Here is a 22,116-nt window from a genome sequence, read left to right on the forward strand (position 1 = left end):
AAATTGTACAATGTGGTTAACAATGAACTCATCAACTCACCCAGCACAGACACAGACACACACATTCTGTAAATTGTGCTCCTTACACGGCTGTATGGACGTTAGAGATAATCTGTCAGTTTGTTCATAGAAGAAACCTCATTGTACAAGGCGTTTTGAGACGAATGAACTTAAACACACACACACGTACACACACACACACGTACACACACACACACACACACACACACACACACACACACACACACACACACACACACACACACACACACACACACACACACACTACTTTGTGAGAACAGAATGGCTGGAGCTGAGAAAACTTTTAGCAATGAAATTCATTAACAAAGGAAGATGCATCATAAATCCACTGATCACAATGGAAATAATTACCTCTTCCCTTTCATAACCCAGTTGGAAAGATACAGTAAATACAGATTGCTGGTGACTGGATATCACAATAAGCTGCACTCAAACTGAGTTAATGATGGTTGATTTTACCAATAAATGTGTACTCCTACAATCTTTTGTTTAATTCATTCATTGAATAATTGAACCACAAAGAATAAGATTCATGTTTAGCCCATGGGTTTTGTTAAATTATCAGACCTCAATCATTCAGTACTGGCAAAACTATAAAGCTGCAAACATCAAACAGGCACATTTGGCATCAATAGGCAAATCATTTCAGAAGTGAAAAGGGTACATGGAATGCATTCTGCAAGATGCAACTCAAACATCTGGGAAGTTGCACCACAGACGGGATGAATAAATTCCTGACAGAGTCTGACCCTCAGAATCATACATTCCAATGAACACGCATGTCTGCTTGTGATCTGTCATAGAACAGTGAAGCACAGGAACAGACCCTTTGGCCCAGGATATCTGCCCCAAACAAGATGCCAAATTGAACGAAATCTCTTCAGTCTGGACACATTCCAAATCCATCCATTCCCTGCCTGTTTGCTGACAATCACACTCATTTAATGAGACAGTTCAATCATTCACAGTTGGGACAGTTACAAAACACACCGAAGGCTCAATTTATCAGATCAAATAGGAGAGAAAGGAGTATCATGGAGTTTACTCACTCCGAGGGTGAATCAGTGATCATCTAACCTGAATTTGACTTGATGAAATCATTGTGAAGAATAACTGCAAAATTTGTACCCACTGGGGATTTGAATTCCATCACAGAGTGGCTCAAGCACATCAATGTGAATTAAGACAGTTGAACAATGTTATTGCATCTTTGACAGTGGTGAAAGAACCAACACGAGGCATGAACTCGCATAAGGCAAAAAGCTCTTTGCTCCATTAATCCATCCCATCACGTTCAATGCCGAATTAGTGGGAGTTACATTGGCTCTTGTGAAAACAAAATCTGGTCTTCAAACTAAGCATGCCCTTCATCATTTGATGTGACTCCACTATAAGGCTGAGTGGGATAGATTCAGGACACACATCTGTTAGATTCTGTCTGTGTCAACACTTTCCGTATTGTCAGGAAACAGCATTAGTAGCGTTTATTAAGATGCACTTGTTTACCAATAATCTGCTCACTCATATCTAAACACTTGGCTGCTCCTCACTGCTTTGATCCAGATATGAAAGGGATGAATTTGTCACAATACAAAAAAAGGTCTGCAGACTCTGTGATTGTAATTTAATATGCAAATGTTTAGAGAAACTCAGGACATTCACTGTTTTTTATGTACCAAAGATGCATAATCAATGTTTCAGACCTGAGCCCTTTGTCATGGTATGAGCAAAAGATAGGCAAGTGCCTAAATAAAATGTTAGGAGGAGAGGAGCAGGGGGAAAAGCACAGGTCCACAGGTAAGAGGTCATAAGTGGAGAAGGAAGTGATAGGGGGAGAGGATAGACATCCGAATAGAGAGAGAAAGGAGTGGGGAGGTGGAGGAAAGGAGTCAGAGGGATAGGGAAAGAGACCGAGACAGGGAGGTTTAGGATTATGGTTCATCCAACATAATGCACTGCTTCCAAAATCATACTTCCTTTGGTGTCAGATGACTTGCACCAGAGCCCAGGGCTCAAAAATGATGTTGCACCATGAAATCTGAATGTGAAATGCTAATGCATTCACATTGTTGGTCTGCAGTGGATGTACTGAATTCAGGGAAGGGTACCCTTTGAATGTGATTTGGGAGGCAATGCAAAGGAACCATGGCTCGAAAGCAGACCAGAACTAAGAATATAAGGAAGGGCCAACAAGCACACCATCCCTGGAGTAGCTTCCCTTCCCTCACTTTATCTCCAGGGTTTAAAACAGGAGCTGAAGCAAGAAAATCAAGAGGTGTCTTAGATAAATTAGGGATTCAATATCAAGCCAACATCATTATCAGTAACCTATCCAGTGCAAAACTGTGCTTGGCATCATCAGAAACAAATTTGATATAAGAAATTTGGTGCAGAATTTAGGTCAGTGAAATGAATGCAGTACATAATCCTGTTTGGTGTAGAGTAGGGCTTGGTGGGAAAAAAAATCTGAATTAGTGCCTGACTTTTTATAATTAATCCATTGCAGAATCTCATGTAAATTATACACTGCAGAGTCCATCTCAGTTCAATGAATTGGACCAGAGGTGGTTTGGATGCAATGAATCTGGTGCTGAGCTTGATGGAAAGAATCCATTGTAGAAACTGCTTGGTGCACTGAATCTGGTGTTGAGCCCAATTCAGTTCAAGACATGTGGCACAGAGCCCAGTCCTGTTTTTAGAATTTGATGGAATGAATGATGGGATTAACTTGGTTTTCTGCACAGATAGACAGACTGTGGCAGGAGTAACATGTATTTACCTGCTACAAAAAAAAATAACTACCATCAAAACCTGGCATCAGACCCCAAGCTATGGTAATCCAAACTCTGTATTGGGGTGGGTGTTAGACATCCTATACATAGCTGGGATGACCAGAGATTGAAGAAACATTCTAGGCTCTTACTCTTGGCTCAAATTCATATTGTTTATGATCAGGTCAATTTCAATTTAATAATCCCTAAACCCCAATTCCTATTTCACTTTCTGACCACCATACTTGATTTTAAACTTGCCACACACTGAGAAAGTTACAGTGATGGTGACTGGTGATTCAATTAACAAAGTTAAAGAGAAGAGTTAGCCACTTAAATTGGAGTTATTGGACAGGAAGAAAAGTAGCTCATCTCAATAATGACATGTAAACTTGCAAAGTAGGAGAAAAGTAGCAGGAATCATCAATGGCCTGATGTTTGTGGAGGCTTTACAACAGGAGGTCGATCAGTGAAGTATTTAAACAGACATGCAAAGGATTAATGTGAGGATGAGGATTTTGAACAGTGCGACTTTCATGCCTTTTAGATGTTTATGTGAATTTAAGAGCATTGGCTCCAAATACTCATTGTAGCTAGCACATAATAAAAGAGGAAGTAGCTTTCGAGCATTATCCACACTGGTTTATGCCTTTCAATAAACAGATTGTCGTGTTATTGAATAGACTCACACAAGGAATATTAGGTTGCCTTAAAAACATGATAAGCATAAGGGAGAACAATTCCAATCAATTTTTAAGAAACCATATTTTGGAGAAAATATTGCAAATCAGAAATGCAACTGAGTGAAACTGAATGATTATCGGAGCTATCTATCACACTGGTCTAACAAATATGGGGACCGATTAGAGATCTAGTATCATGGTGCTAAAACAGGAACCCTTGCTTATTAACCCAATTAACTTTAGACTATTTCACATTTTCTGCAGTGTGAATTGTCACTTTCATGGTCTTTTAACTCCATCAACAGGACCAGAGAGCAACAGATTTACATTTAAATATAATGCAAAGAAAACCCAACCTAAATAGAGTATGAAAAATTATAAATGGAGTATATATGGAATTAAATTCAGGATACTGGAGTCCTTTTCACAACAAAAGGAAAGAACTATTAATTAACACATTATTAATAAGACAGTAATTAAAAAATCACTGCTAAAATAATTACTCAAAGCCAAGAGCAGTAATCCCAAATGGGACACTTCTTGTTTCCTTGCTGGCCATACACAGTCTCAACCTGAATAGGTAACCACTAAGTTGCAGGATGAAAGTAATTATTTCACAGCGATTTTTCAACAGAATGGGAAAGGATAATTCTGGAAATACATTTACTCTATTAAATATTTCAAAATTTTAAAGCCAACATTTCTGTTACTTTTTCTGAAGTTATCACAAGCACAAAGCTACTGTGAATAGAATTTAATAATTCTGAAGCTAAGTAGAATTTGCTGGGGGAAACTCAGTGGGTCAAACAGCATCAATGGGAGAAAAAGAATACAGGTGCTCCTCAGCTTACGATAGGGTTGCATTCTGGCACTCCCACCGAAAGTCGAAAAAAATCATCAGTCCAAAAAGGATATCACTTATAACATTTTTTATATGGTAATTAAATTTTGAATACCTTTACTCCACCCTGAAAAAAAAATATTAACATACATAGCTGAAAGCACACTGGGCATGAAGAATGTTTGAAGCATTGAACTAAATTTAATTGCTGGATGGAGGGGATGCGAGAGATTAACATACCACATATTGCAAGCCCAGAACAAGTCATAATTCAAAATTGAAAGTACGGTTTTGAACCATCTTAACTTCAAAAAATTGTAAGTCAGACCATTGTAAGTAGAGGAGCACCTGTAGTCAACATTTTGGGCTGCAACCCTTCAGCAAGACTTTTTCTCTGACTGATGTTGCTCGAATGGCTACGGTTAGCTTCAGAATCCAGCAGCTGCAATGCCCTGCTCCTGATGTTGATGATGTTGTCAAGGCCATATTTTTCAAGATATAACATTCTGTCTGAGTTAATCACACTAAAACACTCTGAAGAACCAAGCAAACATTTCATAATAATGTATCCTGCTAAAGAAATGAAACAAACAACTCTTCATTGTCCTGTAAGTTCAATTAGTAAAGAAGATTTTCCCACAGTGAAATTTATATAAAATATCACTAGTGTAACCATGCTGTCTAATAAGAGATGTTGTAGATGTTAACAATGCTTAATAATAAATATAACAAATTAATGGCAAGAATGCCAAAGTTGTTTTGGAAGCAGTAACAATAGGTATGTGTGCCGTTTCATCACTCAGTTTACCTCATTCATTTTCCTGTCCAATCCTTTTATAATTTTAAACCTAACTACCTGACCTCACACCAGTAAAATCTTACCATGTGTCAGGTTCAGGTTCAATCAGCTATGGTCTAGATGTAGTAAGCATTTTTTTAAGGATGCACCCACACCTTGAAGCCACCATCTTTTTGTCTGCAAATGTATATCACAATTGCTGTGAATTTCTACACTTTCAGCTCAGTTTGAGAGACATGAATTATTTTACCAAAGCACTAGGAAGAAACCCATGGGGTCACAGAGAGAATTTTAAACTTCATATGATCTGAACTCACTATTTGTACAATGAGGTTATAAATCAAGAATTGGAAATGTGTAGATCCACATAAGTTTAAATAAATTGTAAGGCATTCGCAAATGAATTTCTGAAACACCTGAGGATGTTTCAATTTCCAAGTCCACTAAAGAACAAATGGTAATCAGTAACCAGACTTTTACTTGGCAGATGAACATAAACTTTTGTTGCAGAAAATAATGTGATGTCAAAATATTATTGGCACATATTCAATAAAATGCAGGATTGTGGCACATTCAATGACATGAGAATGATTTCCTTAACAGGACATAATTTTATCAAGTACAAAAGCTCATAAATATGAGTGAGAGAAAAAAGGATGTTGAGGTTTGAGCAGGTTACTGAGCAACATTGACTATAATAGGATAAAATTGAATTTGATTTAGTATTTTTTTAAATTTGGATCTAAAACCCAAATTATTCATGCTGCTATTAATTTTCACTATTTGACAGCACAGCGCCAGATGCAGCAAATAAAGTTCAAATGTCATATCTCAAAAAAGCAACAAGCAAAAGTTAATTGAACAATGATAATTATTGTAAATTTCTCTCATCAATTACCATTCCCTGGGATTTTTATACTATTCAGAGGAATGCAAGAGAAACTTTTTTTTCCAGACAAATTTATGTGACAGTCATGTAAAGCAGGCCATGATTTTCAGATATTTTGACCTGATCGTGTGTCATTACTGTGATGTATTTGCAGCAAGTTCTGTTCTCTGAATGTGCAGAGTTAAATGAGAAAACCTGCAAGTTAACAGGAAGGAGTATGCTCGCAGGTGAACTACCTCCATAGTCCCCTCTCCTACCTGCCTTATTCTCACTTGCCTCCACCAAACAATTATGTTCTAAATAAACATGGCTCCAATATGGTCAATGATTACAGGGCCTTCCACTTCTTAGATGATATCACATGACAGGATTTGAACACACATGCTTCCAAATCTGTTAAAGCTGTTTCAAGATCCATCTGATGCTCAAAAAACATCCAAAAACATAAATACACGTTGACCAAAGAGCTGTACAGATCATAAATTACATCTTAACTTAAGCAGCTATTTAAAGTGCAGTATAATATGGGTACCAAAGATTTAGAATTGTACATACAACATGGTAACAATCAACAATTACCTCAAAATGTTTGCATGTAAAACTTCAACGTGGATTTAAAAGAGTTAAAGGAAGGGGGTGGATTGAGGGAGGGAGGAATGTTGTTCCACAGTTTGGGGGCTGCAAAAATGAAGACATAGTCTCTACTGAGTTTGCAATTTGAGCGCGGAGCAACCAAGCACCCTAAATTGGCCAATCTGAGGGGTCTTGAAGTGGAGTTGGGTGTTAGGAAGGTGCTAGTCCATTAATGGCTTTGTAAACAAACAGAAGAACAGTAAAATCTATTCTCAGCCATACTGGCAGCCAGTGAAGGGAGGCAAGAATAGGGGTGACATGGTCCCTCTTCTTGGCTCTTGTCAGGAGCCTTGCTGCAGCATTCTGCACAAAGTACAGATGGGATAATGATGACTGATTAATTCCCATATATAGAGAGTTAGAGTTGTCCAAATGAGGGTGTGAATAACTTTTTCGAGGTCTTTCAGTGACAGGAAAGATTTGATTAGGCAATAGTGTGGAGCTGGAAAAAGGTTTTACTACTGCATCGACTTGTTCATCAAACTTAAAGGTGGAATTGAATATAACACCAAGGGATTTGACATGAGGTTTGATGAGAGTGGATAAATTATCAAGGGTATTGGAGATCATTTTGGTTGAGCTGGGGGGGCCAAATAGGATAATCTTGGATGTGCCTTCATTTAGCTGCAGGAAGTTTTGAGCCATCCAGCACTTCATGTCCTCCAGACAGTCGTTGTGGCTGGTTATCTTTGCTTGATTGTTGGGCTTTGAGGGAGATAGAGCTGAGTAATATCACTGTAGCAGTGGAAGGATGTGGTGTGTTTTTTGGATGATATGGCCAAGGAGAAGCATGTATAAGGAGAAGAGAATGGGGCCCAGAATAGACCCTTTTGGTACCCTGCAAGAAAGGGTAGCAGAGGAGGATGAAAATTTGTCCATGTTTACTGAGAAAGTCTGATCACTAAAATAAGATTTAAACCAGTTCAGGGCCTTGCCATCAACACCGATCCTCTGCCAGAGGTGATCAATTAAAAAAGTGTGATCCGCAGTATTGAACGCTGCAGGAGATTTAGAATAGTGAAGCCACCTGAGTCAGTGGCGAGGAGCAGGTCACTATATACTCTTAATAAGGTCAACTCTGTGCAATGGTGGACCTTATAGCCTGACTGGAATCTTTTGCATATGTTGTTTTGATGTAGGTAGGTTAACAATTGGGTAAGAACAACTTTTTTTTAGGACCTTTGACAGGAATGGATGTTTAGTAACAGGTCTGTAATTTTTGAATGTGGTGGGGTCAAGGTTGAGTTTTTTTCAGGAGGGGCTGGACCACAGTACACTTGGAACAAATTGGAACAGTCCCAGTGGTAAAGGAACTGTTAATAATAGAGAGGCTGCTAGGACCAGCTGTATCAAAAACATCCCTCAGGAGGGGAGTAGAGATAATGTTTGTTCATGATGAACACAATCTTCCTAAGGGTGGGTAGTGTGATTGGGCTGGAAGAGTCCAGGTTGGATGAACAGAGCCGTGGTACAGTTAGACTGCAGGTTGAGAGGGAATGGTGGTCATCATGTTCTCGACTTTGTTTATGAAGAACTTTAAAAATTCTTCACATCTGGTAAAGAATGCATCAGAGTTAGTATTAGGTGTGAGACCAATGATTGAGGTGATGATATTGAACAAGACTGTTGGATTTTGGGAGTTGTTGAAAAGTAGGTTGGTAAAATTTTCTTCTTTTGGCCTTTACTGTTTCTTGGCTTATGTGCAGGTTGTTTTTCAGAATTTTGAGGCAAATTTGCAGGTTGTCTCACTTCCACTTATATTCAGCTATCCTGCGCTCATCCTCAGGGCTTTAGTGGTATTATTGAGCCAAGGTGCAGTTCAGAGCTATGGATTTTTCTCCTTGAGTGAAGCTACAGCAATCGGGATAGAAGAACAGGTGGTATTAAATAGGGATGAGACTTCCTCTGTGTTGAGATGGGAAGGGGGAACCTCCATAGTGGTAGTACAGGACTGCTATAAGGGCCTCTGAAAACTATTTACGGTCTGTGATTTAATGTAGTGGGAGTAGCGTATAGAAAGACTAGATTTGTTTGGGGAGCAAGGAAGGGATAAGTTGAAAGTAACACACAAGTATCAATTGATACCGGGTTGTTAATTGATAAATTGGATGACAGGACTAGGTCGAGAGTAGGTCCCAGCTTATGAGTGGATCCTGTAAGAAGCAGTTCCAAGTTAAAAGACACAACTATGCGCATGAATTTGCTTACAAGCAGCTTGGTTGGACAACACACATGGATACTGAAATCACCAAGAATCAGAATTCAATTGAAGTTGGGCACGGTGCTTGAAAGGAAATCTGTAAAATGAGTGATAAATTATGCATTTTGGTAGATGATATATCAGAACGATTGAAAAGGGATTAATTGTGCCCACATAAATTAGTTGGAATTCGAAGGAGGAGAAATAACCAAAATTCAATAAACAGCATCTGTATCACTTTTCAAACACAGCAGTTAAATCCCCACCCCATCCAGAGGGTCTGGATGTTCTAAGAAAGTCACAGTTTTGTGGGAAAAGCTCATGCAATGGAACAATCTTGCCAGTGTTTTACCAGGTTTCTATCAATAGTAGGAATTCCAAACCTTGAGTGGTCAAGAAGTCATTAAGGATAAAAACCTTGTTTGATAAGGATCTGGCATTGACCAGAGTCGTTTTCGTTGGGGTTTTCTTGTGTTCCGATGATGGACCCAATTTTAAAGAATGGAGATTTTGCAAGATTACTTCACTGCACTTCATTAATGACTTTGCAGGATGATAATTTGGCATCTGTGTTTGTCACTGGGGTTAATCAGTTGGAGAAATGTTGGAGCTTTGAGGGATGAAGTAGCGAGATCAGCTGAGTACCCGATTATCATGCTAGATAGAAGCATGGGTAAATTCTTTGAGCTTAACTGAAATGTCTGCATATTTTCTCCATTTCCTAGCTCATCTATAGTATTGAGGGATGGAGTAACATGGTTATGGATGATCAAGTTCAGTCTGGTCTGGATCTTTAACTCAAGATTTGTTACACAGGTAGGCTAATATTTTCATCCTGTCCACCTTTCAACCATGTCACTTCTTAGCAACAATGTAGTAGTCCAAAATGCTAATCGCGAACCACTCTACACGAACTTGTTAGATTCTCCGGATTGAAATAATTGCAATCCAATCTTGCATTTCTCCTGTGTACTTTTCACCCCACCATTTTTTCTCCTTAAAACTCTGATCTAAAAATAAAGCATCTCATCAGAACTGCATAATATTGCCAGCACAGTATCTAGGGCTTTTCAACTCATTTTTACACCATGAAATGTTTGATGGCCAAGAAGATTCTATGGTGATCTATAAACATAGCATTTCATTTTTAAGTACTGCCCTTCCAGGATTAAAATAAATCAGATAGTGAATAGTTCTTTTTTTTTATGAATTAAATGGAATGTTTTGCAGAACAGGTTACATCAGTAATTCAATCAGAAACTTTGAGCCGAATCTCATTCTTGTTCCATCAGTTACAAAGAGTAAACTATGCCTGTCATGAAACAATAGTTTCACATTTACATCAGTTGGAAATTTGTATCATTAATTCTTGAATTAAGAAAATACTGACAACACTTAAAATGTGACCAAGAATATCATAAATGCTGTCTGACCTATTGAGTGTATCCAGAATTCTGCAATTTTATTTCACATTTCCGACATTAGTTTTTTTTTAATTTATTCTTACCGATTCTTGAGTTGCAGATCCAATTCTGTCAGCAGAATTACTGTTCCAATCTTGATCGGTCTGCCAAATCTAAACAACAGGAAAATGGATTGAAAAGTGAGTCCCCTTTACAGACCACTTAACGAATATGGCAGCTTGACATTAAAATGAATTGTATTTCGTTGCATTTGCAATTTCAGAACAGGCAGTTCAATTGTCAGGTAGTTATCAATAAGGCAGGCCCTCCAAAAAATATGCATAGTGTCTTCATGAAAAACTGCCTCAGACCTCTAAATACCCAAAAGAAATGGAAAATTCTGTTGAAATTAATCACTGAATCACAATGTAGTCTCAGAAAGCATGATACATGATTGCTACTTTTTTTTTATTCAGGAGAAGCACTCTGACATCAAATCATTTAATGTCACCATCTATGTTGATCAAGCACACCCTCTTATTCATTTGCTGAAGATGGACATTCATCTCCAGTGAACTATTTTATTGGCAATACTTTGTCAAATTATTGATGTATTTCAGATTTAACATTTGGTGTGAGATGCATACACAGGAAAATTATAAATAAGGCAAGATAAATATTCCACTTTATCCCTTAAATCAACCATCTTCAATGTTGAGGAGCAATAATTAATATTTGCTTTGAGCAATTAAAGGTGGTGACAGGGATTGGGAAGCTCCAGTAACAAGCAAATTTTATTTGGAATCCAGCAGTTTCCTTGCAGCTTTTCACAAATTGCAGAAAGTCTTCAAAATTGCATTTATCCATTTATACAGATACCCAAATGGTCATTTTCTGAGACTCCTTTTCCAGTTACAAACTAATTTTGTGTGACCATTATGCAAATTCATCAGTGAATTTGTGGATGGTGTTGTTGTCGTACCAAGCCATATAGTAACAGGTGTAAAGAACATGGGGTTAGGAACACAGCCTTGTGGTGCTCCAGTACTGATGGAGACTGTAGAAGAGATGTTTTTACCAATCCTTATTTTTTGTGGTCTAGAGGTGAGGAAATCCAGGATCCAATTACACAGTGGGTGTTGAGTCCCAGGTCTTGGATCTATTTTGAAGGGATGTGGGTGTTTAATATCCAGCTGTAGTCAATAATGAGCATCCTGATGTCTGCACCTTTGCTGCTCAGGCTTTCCACAGCTTTGTATAGAGCCATTGAGATGGTATCTGTCATACACCTGTTGTGAAGATAGGCAAATTGGAATGGTTGATCTCCCATCCTGAAGCCTCACTCTTCAGTGCTAGAAAGGCACAAACACCAAGAAGAGATGGATGATTGGGGTGCTGCACAACTGCTCAAGAACCTGTTAAGAATTTTCTAGCACAATGAAGCATCTGTTCACAATTCAAATATTTAAACACCATTTTTCCAACATCACATCTGTGACTCCACACTCCTTTGTTACCTCTAAAGTGATTTTGGACACACAGGAAAATTATATAAATGAACTTTTTTTTATTTAAAAAAAATTCCAATATTTGACTTAGTGATTCACAAAATATACAAATGTATTTGTTGGTCAGTATTGCATTGCTCGTTATCCTGTCCCAATCAAAATCACTGTCTAACTATTTTGAACTAGGATGCTGTATGACCTCTTGGAATCCCCCAGCATTTTTTGTTTGGTCAAGATTCCAGCAACTGCAGCTCTTGTGGTTTTAAAATTGGTATCATAACTCTACTTGAAGGCTCTTATCTTGCTTTTGGATATATCGACAATGAACTGCAACTGCAGCTCTTGTGGTTTTAAAATCTGCAACATAACTCTACTTAAAGGCTCTTATCTTGCTTTTGGATATATCGACAATGAACTACCACTGCTAATTTTTTTGGTCACTCAGAAAAGTTCCTAATATTTCTACTTTTACATTTAAATGGTTCTTTTTCTGAAGAAAATCTGAAAATCTTATCAAACACACTTGCCCTGTTCACAATAGGTATGAACAATGATACACACAAAAATGCAAAATGGAGCATAAACACCATATTTGTATAGATTATAAATGATTAATGTCGACCATGATATCTCAATAGTAACCTTTGCCAACTTTGAACAGTTTCTTTCATTTAAAAATAAACCACTTGGAGGAACTCTGGGTGGGGACAGGGGTGCTGATGGTTTGAGCAGCATTAATGGTCAAAGTTATGCTGGCAAAAGTGGCACTGCAAGAGGTTTAACACTTGAGAATAAGAATCAGAATTTATTGTCATGGACAAGCCATGAAATTCAGTGTTCTGCTGCAGCATCTTAGTGCAAACCTTCAAATAAACCACCTGACAACAATAAATACTTTTTTTAAAAAAAGTGCAGTGTCTTTGGTTCATGGATTATTCACGAATCTGACAGCAGCGAGAAAGTAGCTGTCCTTGTGCCGCTGAGTGCTCGTCTTTAGGCTCCTTTACCTTTTTCCTGATGGTAGCAGAGTGAAGAGGGCATGGCCTGAGTAGTGGGGGACTGAGGATAGAGGTTGCTTTTTAAAGATACCACCTTTTTTAGGTGTCCATGATGGAGTGAAGTCTGGTGCCAGTGATGTCACAGGCTGAGTTAACAACCCTCTGGAGTTTATTCTTGTCCTGAGAGTTGGTGCCTTTATACCAGGCAGTGATGCAATCAGCCAGAATACTCTCCATGGTACAACTGTAGAAGTCTTCAACAGTCTTCAGTGACAAACCAAATCTCCTCAAACACCTCATAAAGTACAGCCTCTGGTGAAACCTTATTTATGACTGCATCAGCAAGGAGGCTCCAGGACAGATCCTCAGAGATGCTGACACCCAAGAATTTGAAGTTCTTGGCATCTCCACTACTGAGTCCTCGATGAGGACTGGATCATGTTCCCCTGACTTTCTCCTGAAGTCCACAATCATTTCCTTGGTTTTGCTAATATTGAGCGCAAGGTTACTGGTGTCAAATCACTCAATGAGCTGATCTATCTCCCTCCTGTATTGGTCCTCCTTGCTGTTTGTGATTCTGCAACAATTGTGATGACATTGCCAAATTTGTAGATAGCATTGGAATTGTGTCTGGCCACACAGTCAAGAATGTGGGATAATACGCATCCTTGGAGTGTGCCCGTGTTGATAATCAGTGAGGAGGGGCAGTTGTTTCCAATTTGTATTGACGGTGGTATTCCAATTAGAAATTCGAGGATCCAGTTGCAGAGGGGGTGCAGAGGTCCAGAGATTTTAGCTTCTTGACCAGCACACAGATGGAATCATGGCATTGAAGGCTGAGCTGCAGTGGATGAAGAGCAGCCGTATGTATGATTTGCTGTTTTCATAGTGATCTAGAACTGAGTGGAGAGCCAGAAATATTGCATCTCTTTCACCTCTAATCATTATTCATGGACCAAACCAACTCCACCTTCTTCCTCTCCCACCTGGTCCTACATGCTGATCACCTGCAACTGACAGTCTCCTTTCTCCTCTCCTCTACATAGTGGCTCTCATTCTTCTCCACTCTCAATCATGATTAAGGGTTGCAAATGAAGATTTTCTTTTATCTGTTGATGCTGCTCAACCATAAGGTGGCATGATTAGCGTATCAGTTAGCGCAACGCTGTTACAGAGTCAGCGATAGGGAGTGGGGTTCGAATTCTGCGCTGTGTGTAAGAAGTTTATACTTTCTCGCCATGTCTCTGTGACATTCCTATGAATGCTCCAGTTTACTCCTACCATTCAAAATGAACAGGGGACTGTAGGTCATTTGGGTGTAATTAGGTGGCACAGGCTCGTGGGCCTGCTACTGTGGTGTATGCCTAAAAAACACCGAGTTCCTCCAGCAGTTTGGTTTCGTCCAGATTCCCTTATGCCTCTAGTTCCTTTTGTTTGTGTTTCTGGTCATATCTACTGCCAAATTTACCCAACTTTTCTTCTCTAATTTATCACAATGCAATAAAATACTAAAAATAAAGATTTTGTGGTTTTGCCTTTCATGTAGATTCATTCTATTGATGCGAGTGACCAAAAATGCAAAACGTGGCTTAATCAACATCTTCCACAATGCACTCAGAATAATCTATCACACATATTAAATCACCATTAATGGGTGACTGCTGACAGGAGATCAGTAAAGGGGTAGGGTACTATCTGATCATTATTGAATACAAGCTTGCATGTAATTCAATTAATTTTAACGCTTTTGCATGAGAAGCCTGCCAAGTCTGAGTTCAGAAAAAAAAGTATCATCCTGAATTCCAAAGGAGGCAGGTTGCTTCTCATACATCTGAAAATTGCACATTGAATTCCTTTTATCAGAGGCTTCAATGCCTACTTCACACCAACACTTCACTGCTGCACTTAAATACTGGACTGTCACAGATAATAGCCTGGAATTTTTTTGTACTTCAAAATTCAAGCTGAAATGGTGTTGTATATGTGGGATGCATGTGAGTTTCCTTTTGGGGGCTCAGAGAAAGTCATTTCTGATCTGCACAAAACAGTGTTTGTTTCAGTGACATGTTTAGTGATCATAAACAATGTGTTCCTATCTATGTCACATCCAGGCTTTAATGTGCTGTGACAAGAGCAACTTACAATTTAAGGAGAAAACCTATTCTTTTTAGTGTGGAGCCAATATGAAGCAGCTTCATCATTGCATGGTGGCTGGAAGATGGGATCAGGTTCCATGATTCACTGATGATAGATGTATTGGAGGTAGGCACTCAGAACAAGGCTTCCTTTAGTTTTGCCTCAACCATGAACAAAGAAAGAGTTAGGAGGGGCATTATCTGTAACAATTCCAAGTGTCATTTCCCCCAATGCTTGTAAATCCTGTCCCTAAGAATCCTCTCCAATCATTTTACCACTGCTGATGCAAGACTACTGACCTTTTATTCCCAGCATTCTCTATATTATTTTTCTTAAACAGTTGCCATTTGCCATTCTCCCATCATTCTGTGGTCAAGAAAATTATGAATACCTCAGCAATATCTTCCCTCATTTCCCATGATAACCTGGGGTACATCCTACCTGGCCTGAAGGACTTGTGTATCCTCATGTATTTTCAGAAACTCTCATGCTACCTCTTTCTTAACCTTGAAAGCATTCTAAAATGTTAACCTGTTCACCAGCAGTTAGCTCACTCTTCGATTACATGAAAGACAACAACATTATTCACAGCAAAATAAAGGTCCTCATGTATTCTGCCTTTTTGGTCCTGAAGAGCTGAAGCCCAAATTATCGAATGGCTATTGATTTCCATGGATATCATGTGACCTGCTGAGTTCTGCAGCAGTTTGGTGCATTGTTGTCATGTCCAGCATCTGCTAACTCCTTGTTTATCTCCCAATGATCGGCCTGGTCTAACTCATGAACCAGAGCCAAGAGAAAGAGAAGAGTCATCTCAGACCAAGACTTCAGAAATGACACCAATCAGTGAGGAACATCATTCATTCCTGTTGAGGAAGAAATGAATGAAATGAAACAGAACATTGGTGCAACGTCACCAGGTTGGATGGCAAGGACATGTAACACTTGGAATATTTCCAGGGAATGTCTTTTTTTCCCCTGAAGGCTTGATCAGTTGATCATACGCCTCAGATGAATTCACAGGCAGACCAAGGATAATTTAGTGAAAATAAATCGGGCATCATGCACTTGAAGGGAGGATACAGCCAGAATATTCTCACCATCATCTGACCATTTTATCACATTCCAGATCATTCTTTTCCTCCATGGTCAAGCCAGTGTTTTTATTCACCCCTATTCCTCTTACAAGCTTTTTAAATCTTAATAATACCTAACTTTTAAACATTTGTCTGTCCTCCTCCATCAGCTACCTTTGCTGATGGATGTGACCAGCATTTCCACTGCTGCAGATTTCTGTCACCTGATGTACTCTTCTTTATTTAGCTTTGACATCTTCAGTTAGACTTTGGAGTCAAATTAGCAGAGTTATTTTAAAGATCTCTGCTTCGTCATGGTTGGCATAGCAGTTAGTGTAATGCCTTTACAGCACCAGCTATCGGGACCAGACCTTGGTTTGAATCCCACCCTGACTGTAAGAAGATTGTATGTCAGCATAGGTTTTCTCCAGGGCCTCCAGTTTCCTCCCAACATTCAAAAATGTACCAGAGTGTAGGTTAATGGGGTGTAAAATGGGTGGCATGGACTCGTAGGGCCGAATTGGCATGTAACAGTGCTGTATGTCTAATTTAAGATTGTTTTAATTTTCCCAAAACACCTGAACAGCAAAATTGTGTGCTTTCCAGATATATTTCCAAATTCCTTGGGACACCTGCCCATTTATCCATAGATGGCTTTCCACAAATGAATAAGTTATCAAGGATAATTACAAGCAACAGCTTGTAGGCAATATCTTAATGCATTGTAAAATTTTCAAAGATAACTCAAAGGTATAATTAAAAATAACAGGCTTTGAATAAAACAAATTGGAGAATATTTGATTGAAACAAAACATGAAACCAAGGGATGACAAAACTATTAATTTTTCATCATCATGATGTGCCCAAAACAATTTTAGTGTTGTTATGGGCTCAGGGTACTCCAAAGCCCAGCAGTAATAGAAATTCACCGATAAATGGTTACTTAAACAAAAGTTAATTTTAATTATCTTTAAACATGAAAACAGGATCAAAGTTTAACTTATTACTTTAACCCCCCCCCCCTTATAATTCTTAGCACATATGCATGTAATGTGTATACAATTTCAGAAAAGTTCTTTCACAGTCCAATCTCGCTTCTCACTCCTCAAAGTTCACTGGTTGCAGCCAGCTCTTATACTGTGCACAGAATTTAACATTTATGAATCTTCTCCAGACTTTGGTGCTTGAAAAGTAAATGGTTACCACTGAGGAAAGTTCTTGTCAGTGTTCAGAGAGAGATTTGTTGCTCGTTGGACACAAACTGATTCCTTCTCATCAGGCACTTCAGTGTCTTGCTGAAGAAACTTGCCCCTTCAGCGTTTTCCAGATGATAACCTCTTTCTTTCAGGTCACCACAGAGTTCCTTTACTGTTTCCCTTATTTCAAGTGAAACATTATACAACCAGCCATCTCCTCTTGTACAGATCACAAGGGCTTTGAACAGGCTAAACTAAGAACTCAGATCCTGTCTTCAATTTTTTTTTTCGCAAGCTTTCCAGCTTGTCCTGTTCCAGTCCCATCTGCTGCTGCTGAACTGTAGAACTGAATTCTCTCTATCTCACTCAGAGAAAACCATATGATCCTTTTAGAACAGCCAACTGCACTCAGACTGTGGCACCAGATCCAATCTTCCGAGTCCATTTATCTGTTGCTTTCCAAAACAATAATCCATTATTCCACAGCATGTCCAATTAACACCTACTTGTGAAGTTCTTATAGGCATTCTTCAAAGATTTTGTAAAAACATTCAGAGCCTGGACTTTGTGGCTTGAGCAGAGCGCTGGCACTTTAAATGAGATCTGTATTGTGAAGTATTTGTATCCTTTTGTGACTTAACTAAAAAAAAAACCCACAATTTATCTCCTTTTAAAACATAGCTATATACAACATAAAATCTAACATAATCTGTCACAGTATATTAAATTAGATTCCACATCATATTTAAAAGTATTCAAAATCAAAAACAATCCTTCACTATCTTGTTGAACCTATCACTTTGCAGCTTTTAATTAGGTAATTCAAGGGATGTGGGCTTCACAGGCTGAGCCAGCATTTAATTGCTCATCCCTAATTGGCCTAGAGAAGGCCATGGTTGAGCTGCCTTCATGAATTGTGGCTGTCCATGAGGTGCAGGTACATCCACATCATGATGAGAGAGGGAGTTTCAGGATTTTGACTCAACAGCATTGAAAGATTGATGATGTATGACCAGCTAGAAATTCTTGTGTAAAGTTTGATTTTATTCCCACATGTAAGCTTATGGGGAACTGACAGTTTTGCCTTGCCCCCCTCCTATTTTTCATCCTGAGGTTGTCTCTCAGTAACTTACATTGATGACACAATATTAGACTCCACAATGTCTGCCAAGAGCCAGCTCTATTTCATCACCGATTCACACAATTGCCCAATGACATGTCTGATGGGATTTGCTCTGCCAGCCTCTTGGTGTCATTAAGTGGTTCGGTTAATAGATGAACTTTACAAATTCAAAGAACCATGATCATTAAAACCAGGCTGATAGAGCATAGAATATACAGCAGAGTACAAGTCCTCTGGCCCATGATGTTGTGCTGACCTATATAAACCTACTCAACAAACTAAATCTTCCTTACTTCACATTCATAACCCTCTATTTTTCTTGCAGCCATGTGCCTGTCTAAGAGACCTTTAAATGTCCCTATTATTCCAGTCTCCAACATGGCTTGATAACATTAAGTGTATATTAAGTGCAACTTTTATATTTTTTCTCTACTTTTTTTCAGTCATATGTACATATGTACAGACAATGATCTGGTCAATTGGATTCCCTTAAGTGCTTTCCAAGTTTCTTTATTTTTGAACCTATCCAGGTTTTCCTAATTATATTGAGCCAAGTGTATCAAAAATTATCTACTCGTTAAGTTCACTAAAGTAGAAAAAACTGATTTTTTTGAGTTTGGGGCTTCTACCCAAAAAATATCCAAGTAAATGCTTGCTTGATGAATAAAATGTTTGCGAACATGAGTGAACAGGGGGAGATTTAAAGGCAGGTGGTGGTAGCAGTCAATGAAAGAAAGGGAAGTAGCCATTGCAGGGAGTGACCAGATTGTGATTGTGAGGCTCTGGCAAGAAGAGACTCAGATGAGTTTCTTTCTCTTATTCTTTGACTTTCTATTCTTGCAAAGGTAGAATCATCAGAATGGCAACAAGTTTAATGGAGTGGAGATGTGAGAATTCCCTGAGAATCCCAAAGTGCATTGAGATGCAACTCCTTACAGACCATGTTAGGAAACTGGAGCTGTAGTTGGGTGACTGTCAGGAGAGGGAAAGCAAAAGCTATTCTTTTATATTAGAATTTGCCCTGCAACTTGAGAGTGAAAAACTAGAATTGGATGTATACAGTGGAATAAAGGGGACTACAGAGGTACAAGAGAGGAGCTGGCCAAAGTTGATTGATAGCGAACACCAGCAGGGATGACAGTAGAGAAGCAGCGGCTGGAGTTTCTGTGCTTACCTCAAGAAGGCACAGGAAAAAAATTATCTAAGGATGAAGTGCATTAAAGGGAGGATGAGACAACTGTTGCTGATAAAGGAAGTCAAAAACAGGATAAAAGAAAAAGGGATAGTGTACAATACAGGTACTCCTCAACTTATGTCCATGTTCCATTCTAATTGACAGGTCATATCTTGAAATGGATGTATGTTGGAAATGCACTGTATCCATGTTCTTGTTCCTCAAATACAAAAAGGCAACCTCTAAGGCTAGTTCATGCGAAAGATGTTATTTTCCATAGGCAGGCCTATAAAAGTGTTATTTACACCGTAAAAGTGCAACTTTTATATTTTTTCTCTACTTTTTTTCAGTCATATGTACAGATGGCCGTAAGTCACATAGGTGCTAAGTCAGGGAATACATGTACAGCAAAAGTTAAGAGAAAGCTAAAAGCCATCAGAAGGTAACCAAAAAGGCAATAAGGAGAGAAAAAGATGAAATACAAATATGTAACCCACTTAAAAAAAAGAACTGAGAAGATTTTTTCAACTATAGGGAGCTAAAGAAAGGACAGAGTGAACATTCAACCACTGGAAAATGATGTTGGAGAGACAGTAATAGAGGGAAGGAAGTGGTAAATAAACTCAAAAAGTAGTGTGTGCCAATTTTCACTGTTCAAGAGACCTGCAGTTTGAGAATGTGAAGGGGAAAAGTGGATGTAGATGATGTTACCAAGGAGAAGATGCAGGGGAAATTTAAAAAGTTTGAAGATGGATAAATCACCTGGACCAGATGGACTACATACAAGAGTTTTCAATGAGGTAACTGATGCAATTATGAAGGCTTTTAGAGTGATCTTTCAACAATCACTGGATTCTGGATGGTTTCAGAGGACTGTAAAATTGCAAATGTCACTTCAATCTTTCATAAGGGAGGGAGAGAAAAAAAAAGCAGGTTATCTGATTCAGTGGTTGACAAGATATTAGAATCTATTATCAAGGATGATATTTCAGGGGAAGTGGAGGCTCATAGTAAAATAAGCAGGTCAGCATGGTTTCATTCAGGTGAAATTTTGCTTTACAAAGTGCTGCAATTGAGGCTATTCAGCAAGATGAAAGCCCATGGTATTACTGCAGAGTCAAGAGCATGGATAGAAGATTTGCTGACTGGTAACAGGCAGAGAATGGAGATAAAAAGGGGTCTTTTCTGCTTGGCTGCCAGTGACCAGTGGTGTTCCACAAGGCTTGGTGTTTGGACCACTTCGTTTCCTATTATTACATCAATGATTTTGGATGAGGAATTGATTGCTTTATGGTCAAGTCTGAAGATGATACAAAGATAGGAAGATAGCATTGAGGAAGCACTGAGTCTACAGAAGGTCTAAGACAGGTCAAAAGATTGGGCAAGGAAATGGCAGGTGGAACACAGTGTAGCAAAGTATATGATCATGCACTTTGGAGGATGGAATAAAAATATAGACCATTTTGTGAACGATTAATTAGTTCAAAATTCAGAGGTGCAGAGTGATTTGGGAGTTCTTGTGGAAGATTCCCTTTAGGTGACCTTGCAGATAGATTTGGTGATAAGGAAAGCAAATGGAATGCTATCATTTATTTTGAGAGGGATAGAATATAAAGGCATACTTTAGTGCTGCAGTGAATAGGAGGAGACTGCCTGAAATGGTAAGATAACTGGAATGTGCAACTCAGAATATAGAATCATCAGTTAGCTCTCAGTGCAATCTGAACCAACCTTTCAATAGAATTTGTTAACACTGGCAAATATTTAAACAGTTTGAGATTAGAGTTTAGTTGTTGAGTGAAAAGAAAGGTAGTTCCACCCTGTGACAGCAGCCAGCAAGACAAAGAATGCTACCAGGACTCAATTAGATGCAAGACTGCAGCCAACCAGATGTATTCTGTTCCAATTGCAGAAAAAAAATCCCATAAATTAACACTCATGGGTGGTTGAGTACTTGCCGATTTTCCAGATTGTCAGATGTTATTCCTTTAAATTTTCCACCGCAATCTTATTTCAATATTTTTTCCCTCATGTTATAAAGTAACAAAATAAATATTTTCACTGAAGCTCATGAACTTAAAGAGAGGCAACAAAGGACTTTGAAAGTGAATCCATTCCAGACGAAGGCTTTGGCCTCAAACTTATCCACATTATTCACACCTAATTTACTCAGCCACACACCAGACCCAAGACATAGCAATTCACCCCATTTGCAATTTATACTGTTCCACCCCACACACACAATGAGTGAGCCAGACACAGAACCATTGGCTTTTCAGAAAAAAAAAGTGAATGAGGACATGTAATCCACACACAGAGTGGTACCAATCAAATAATTTCTTCCCTCTTTTGACTTGTTACAACTGCGCCAAATTGCATTGCAAGAAAACCTGGAAGTATAGCTAAGTATTTAAAATGGGATGAGATTTCTCAGTATTTGAGAGGGTAAGAGCTTTAATATACTAATATCAGAAATTAAATTACATTGAACTCAACAGATGATTTATTGAGTTAACCTCTGTTAACAGCAATTTTCATGCCTGATAGAATTAACTATATTTTGAGTTAAAATAATAGCAATACAGATAAAACTGGTTGAAATTATGTTGCATTTGTGGAACATGTTAAATGATTTTAGATTTCA

The 22,116-nt window shown here is 38.5% G+C and overlaps 1 long non-coding RNA gene across 1 annotated transcript in view; it reads right to left on the reverse strand.

Moving 5' to 3' along the window:
• The window catches only part of LOC138763504 (uncharacterized), a 162,440-nt gene that overhangs the window by 119,313 nt on the left and 21,011 nt on the right, over positions 1 to 22,116 (reverse strand). The window contains exon 2 of the long non-coding RNA XR_011357622.1: positions 10,366 to 10,434. This is a non-coding gene — a long non-coding RNA (uncharacterized lncRNA). The remainder of the gene's footprint in view (positions 1 to 10,365; positions 10,435 to 22,116) is intronic.

The sequence above is a fragment of the Narcine bancroftii genome, chromosome 1 (genome assembly GCF_036971445.1).
Source record: "Narcine bancroftii isolate sNarBan1 chromosome 1, sNarBan1.hap1, whole genome shotgun sequence".
Classification (NCBI taxonomy): domain Eukaryota; kingdom Metazoa; phylum Chordata; class Chondrichthyes; order Torpediniformes; family Narcinidae; genus Narcine; species Narcine bancroftii.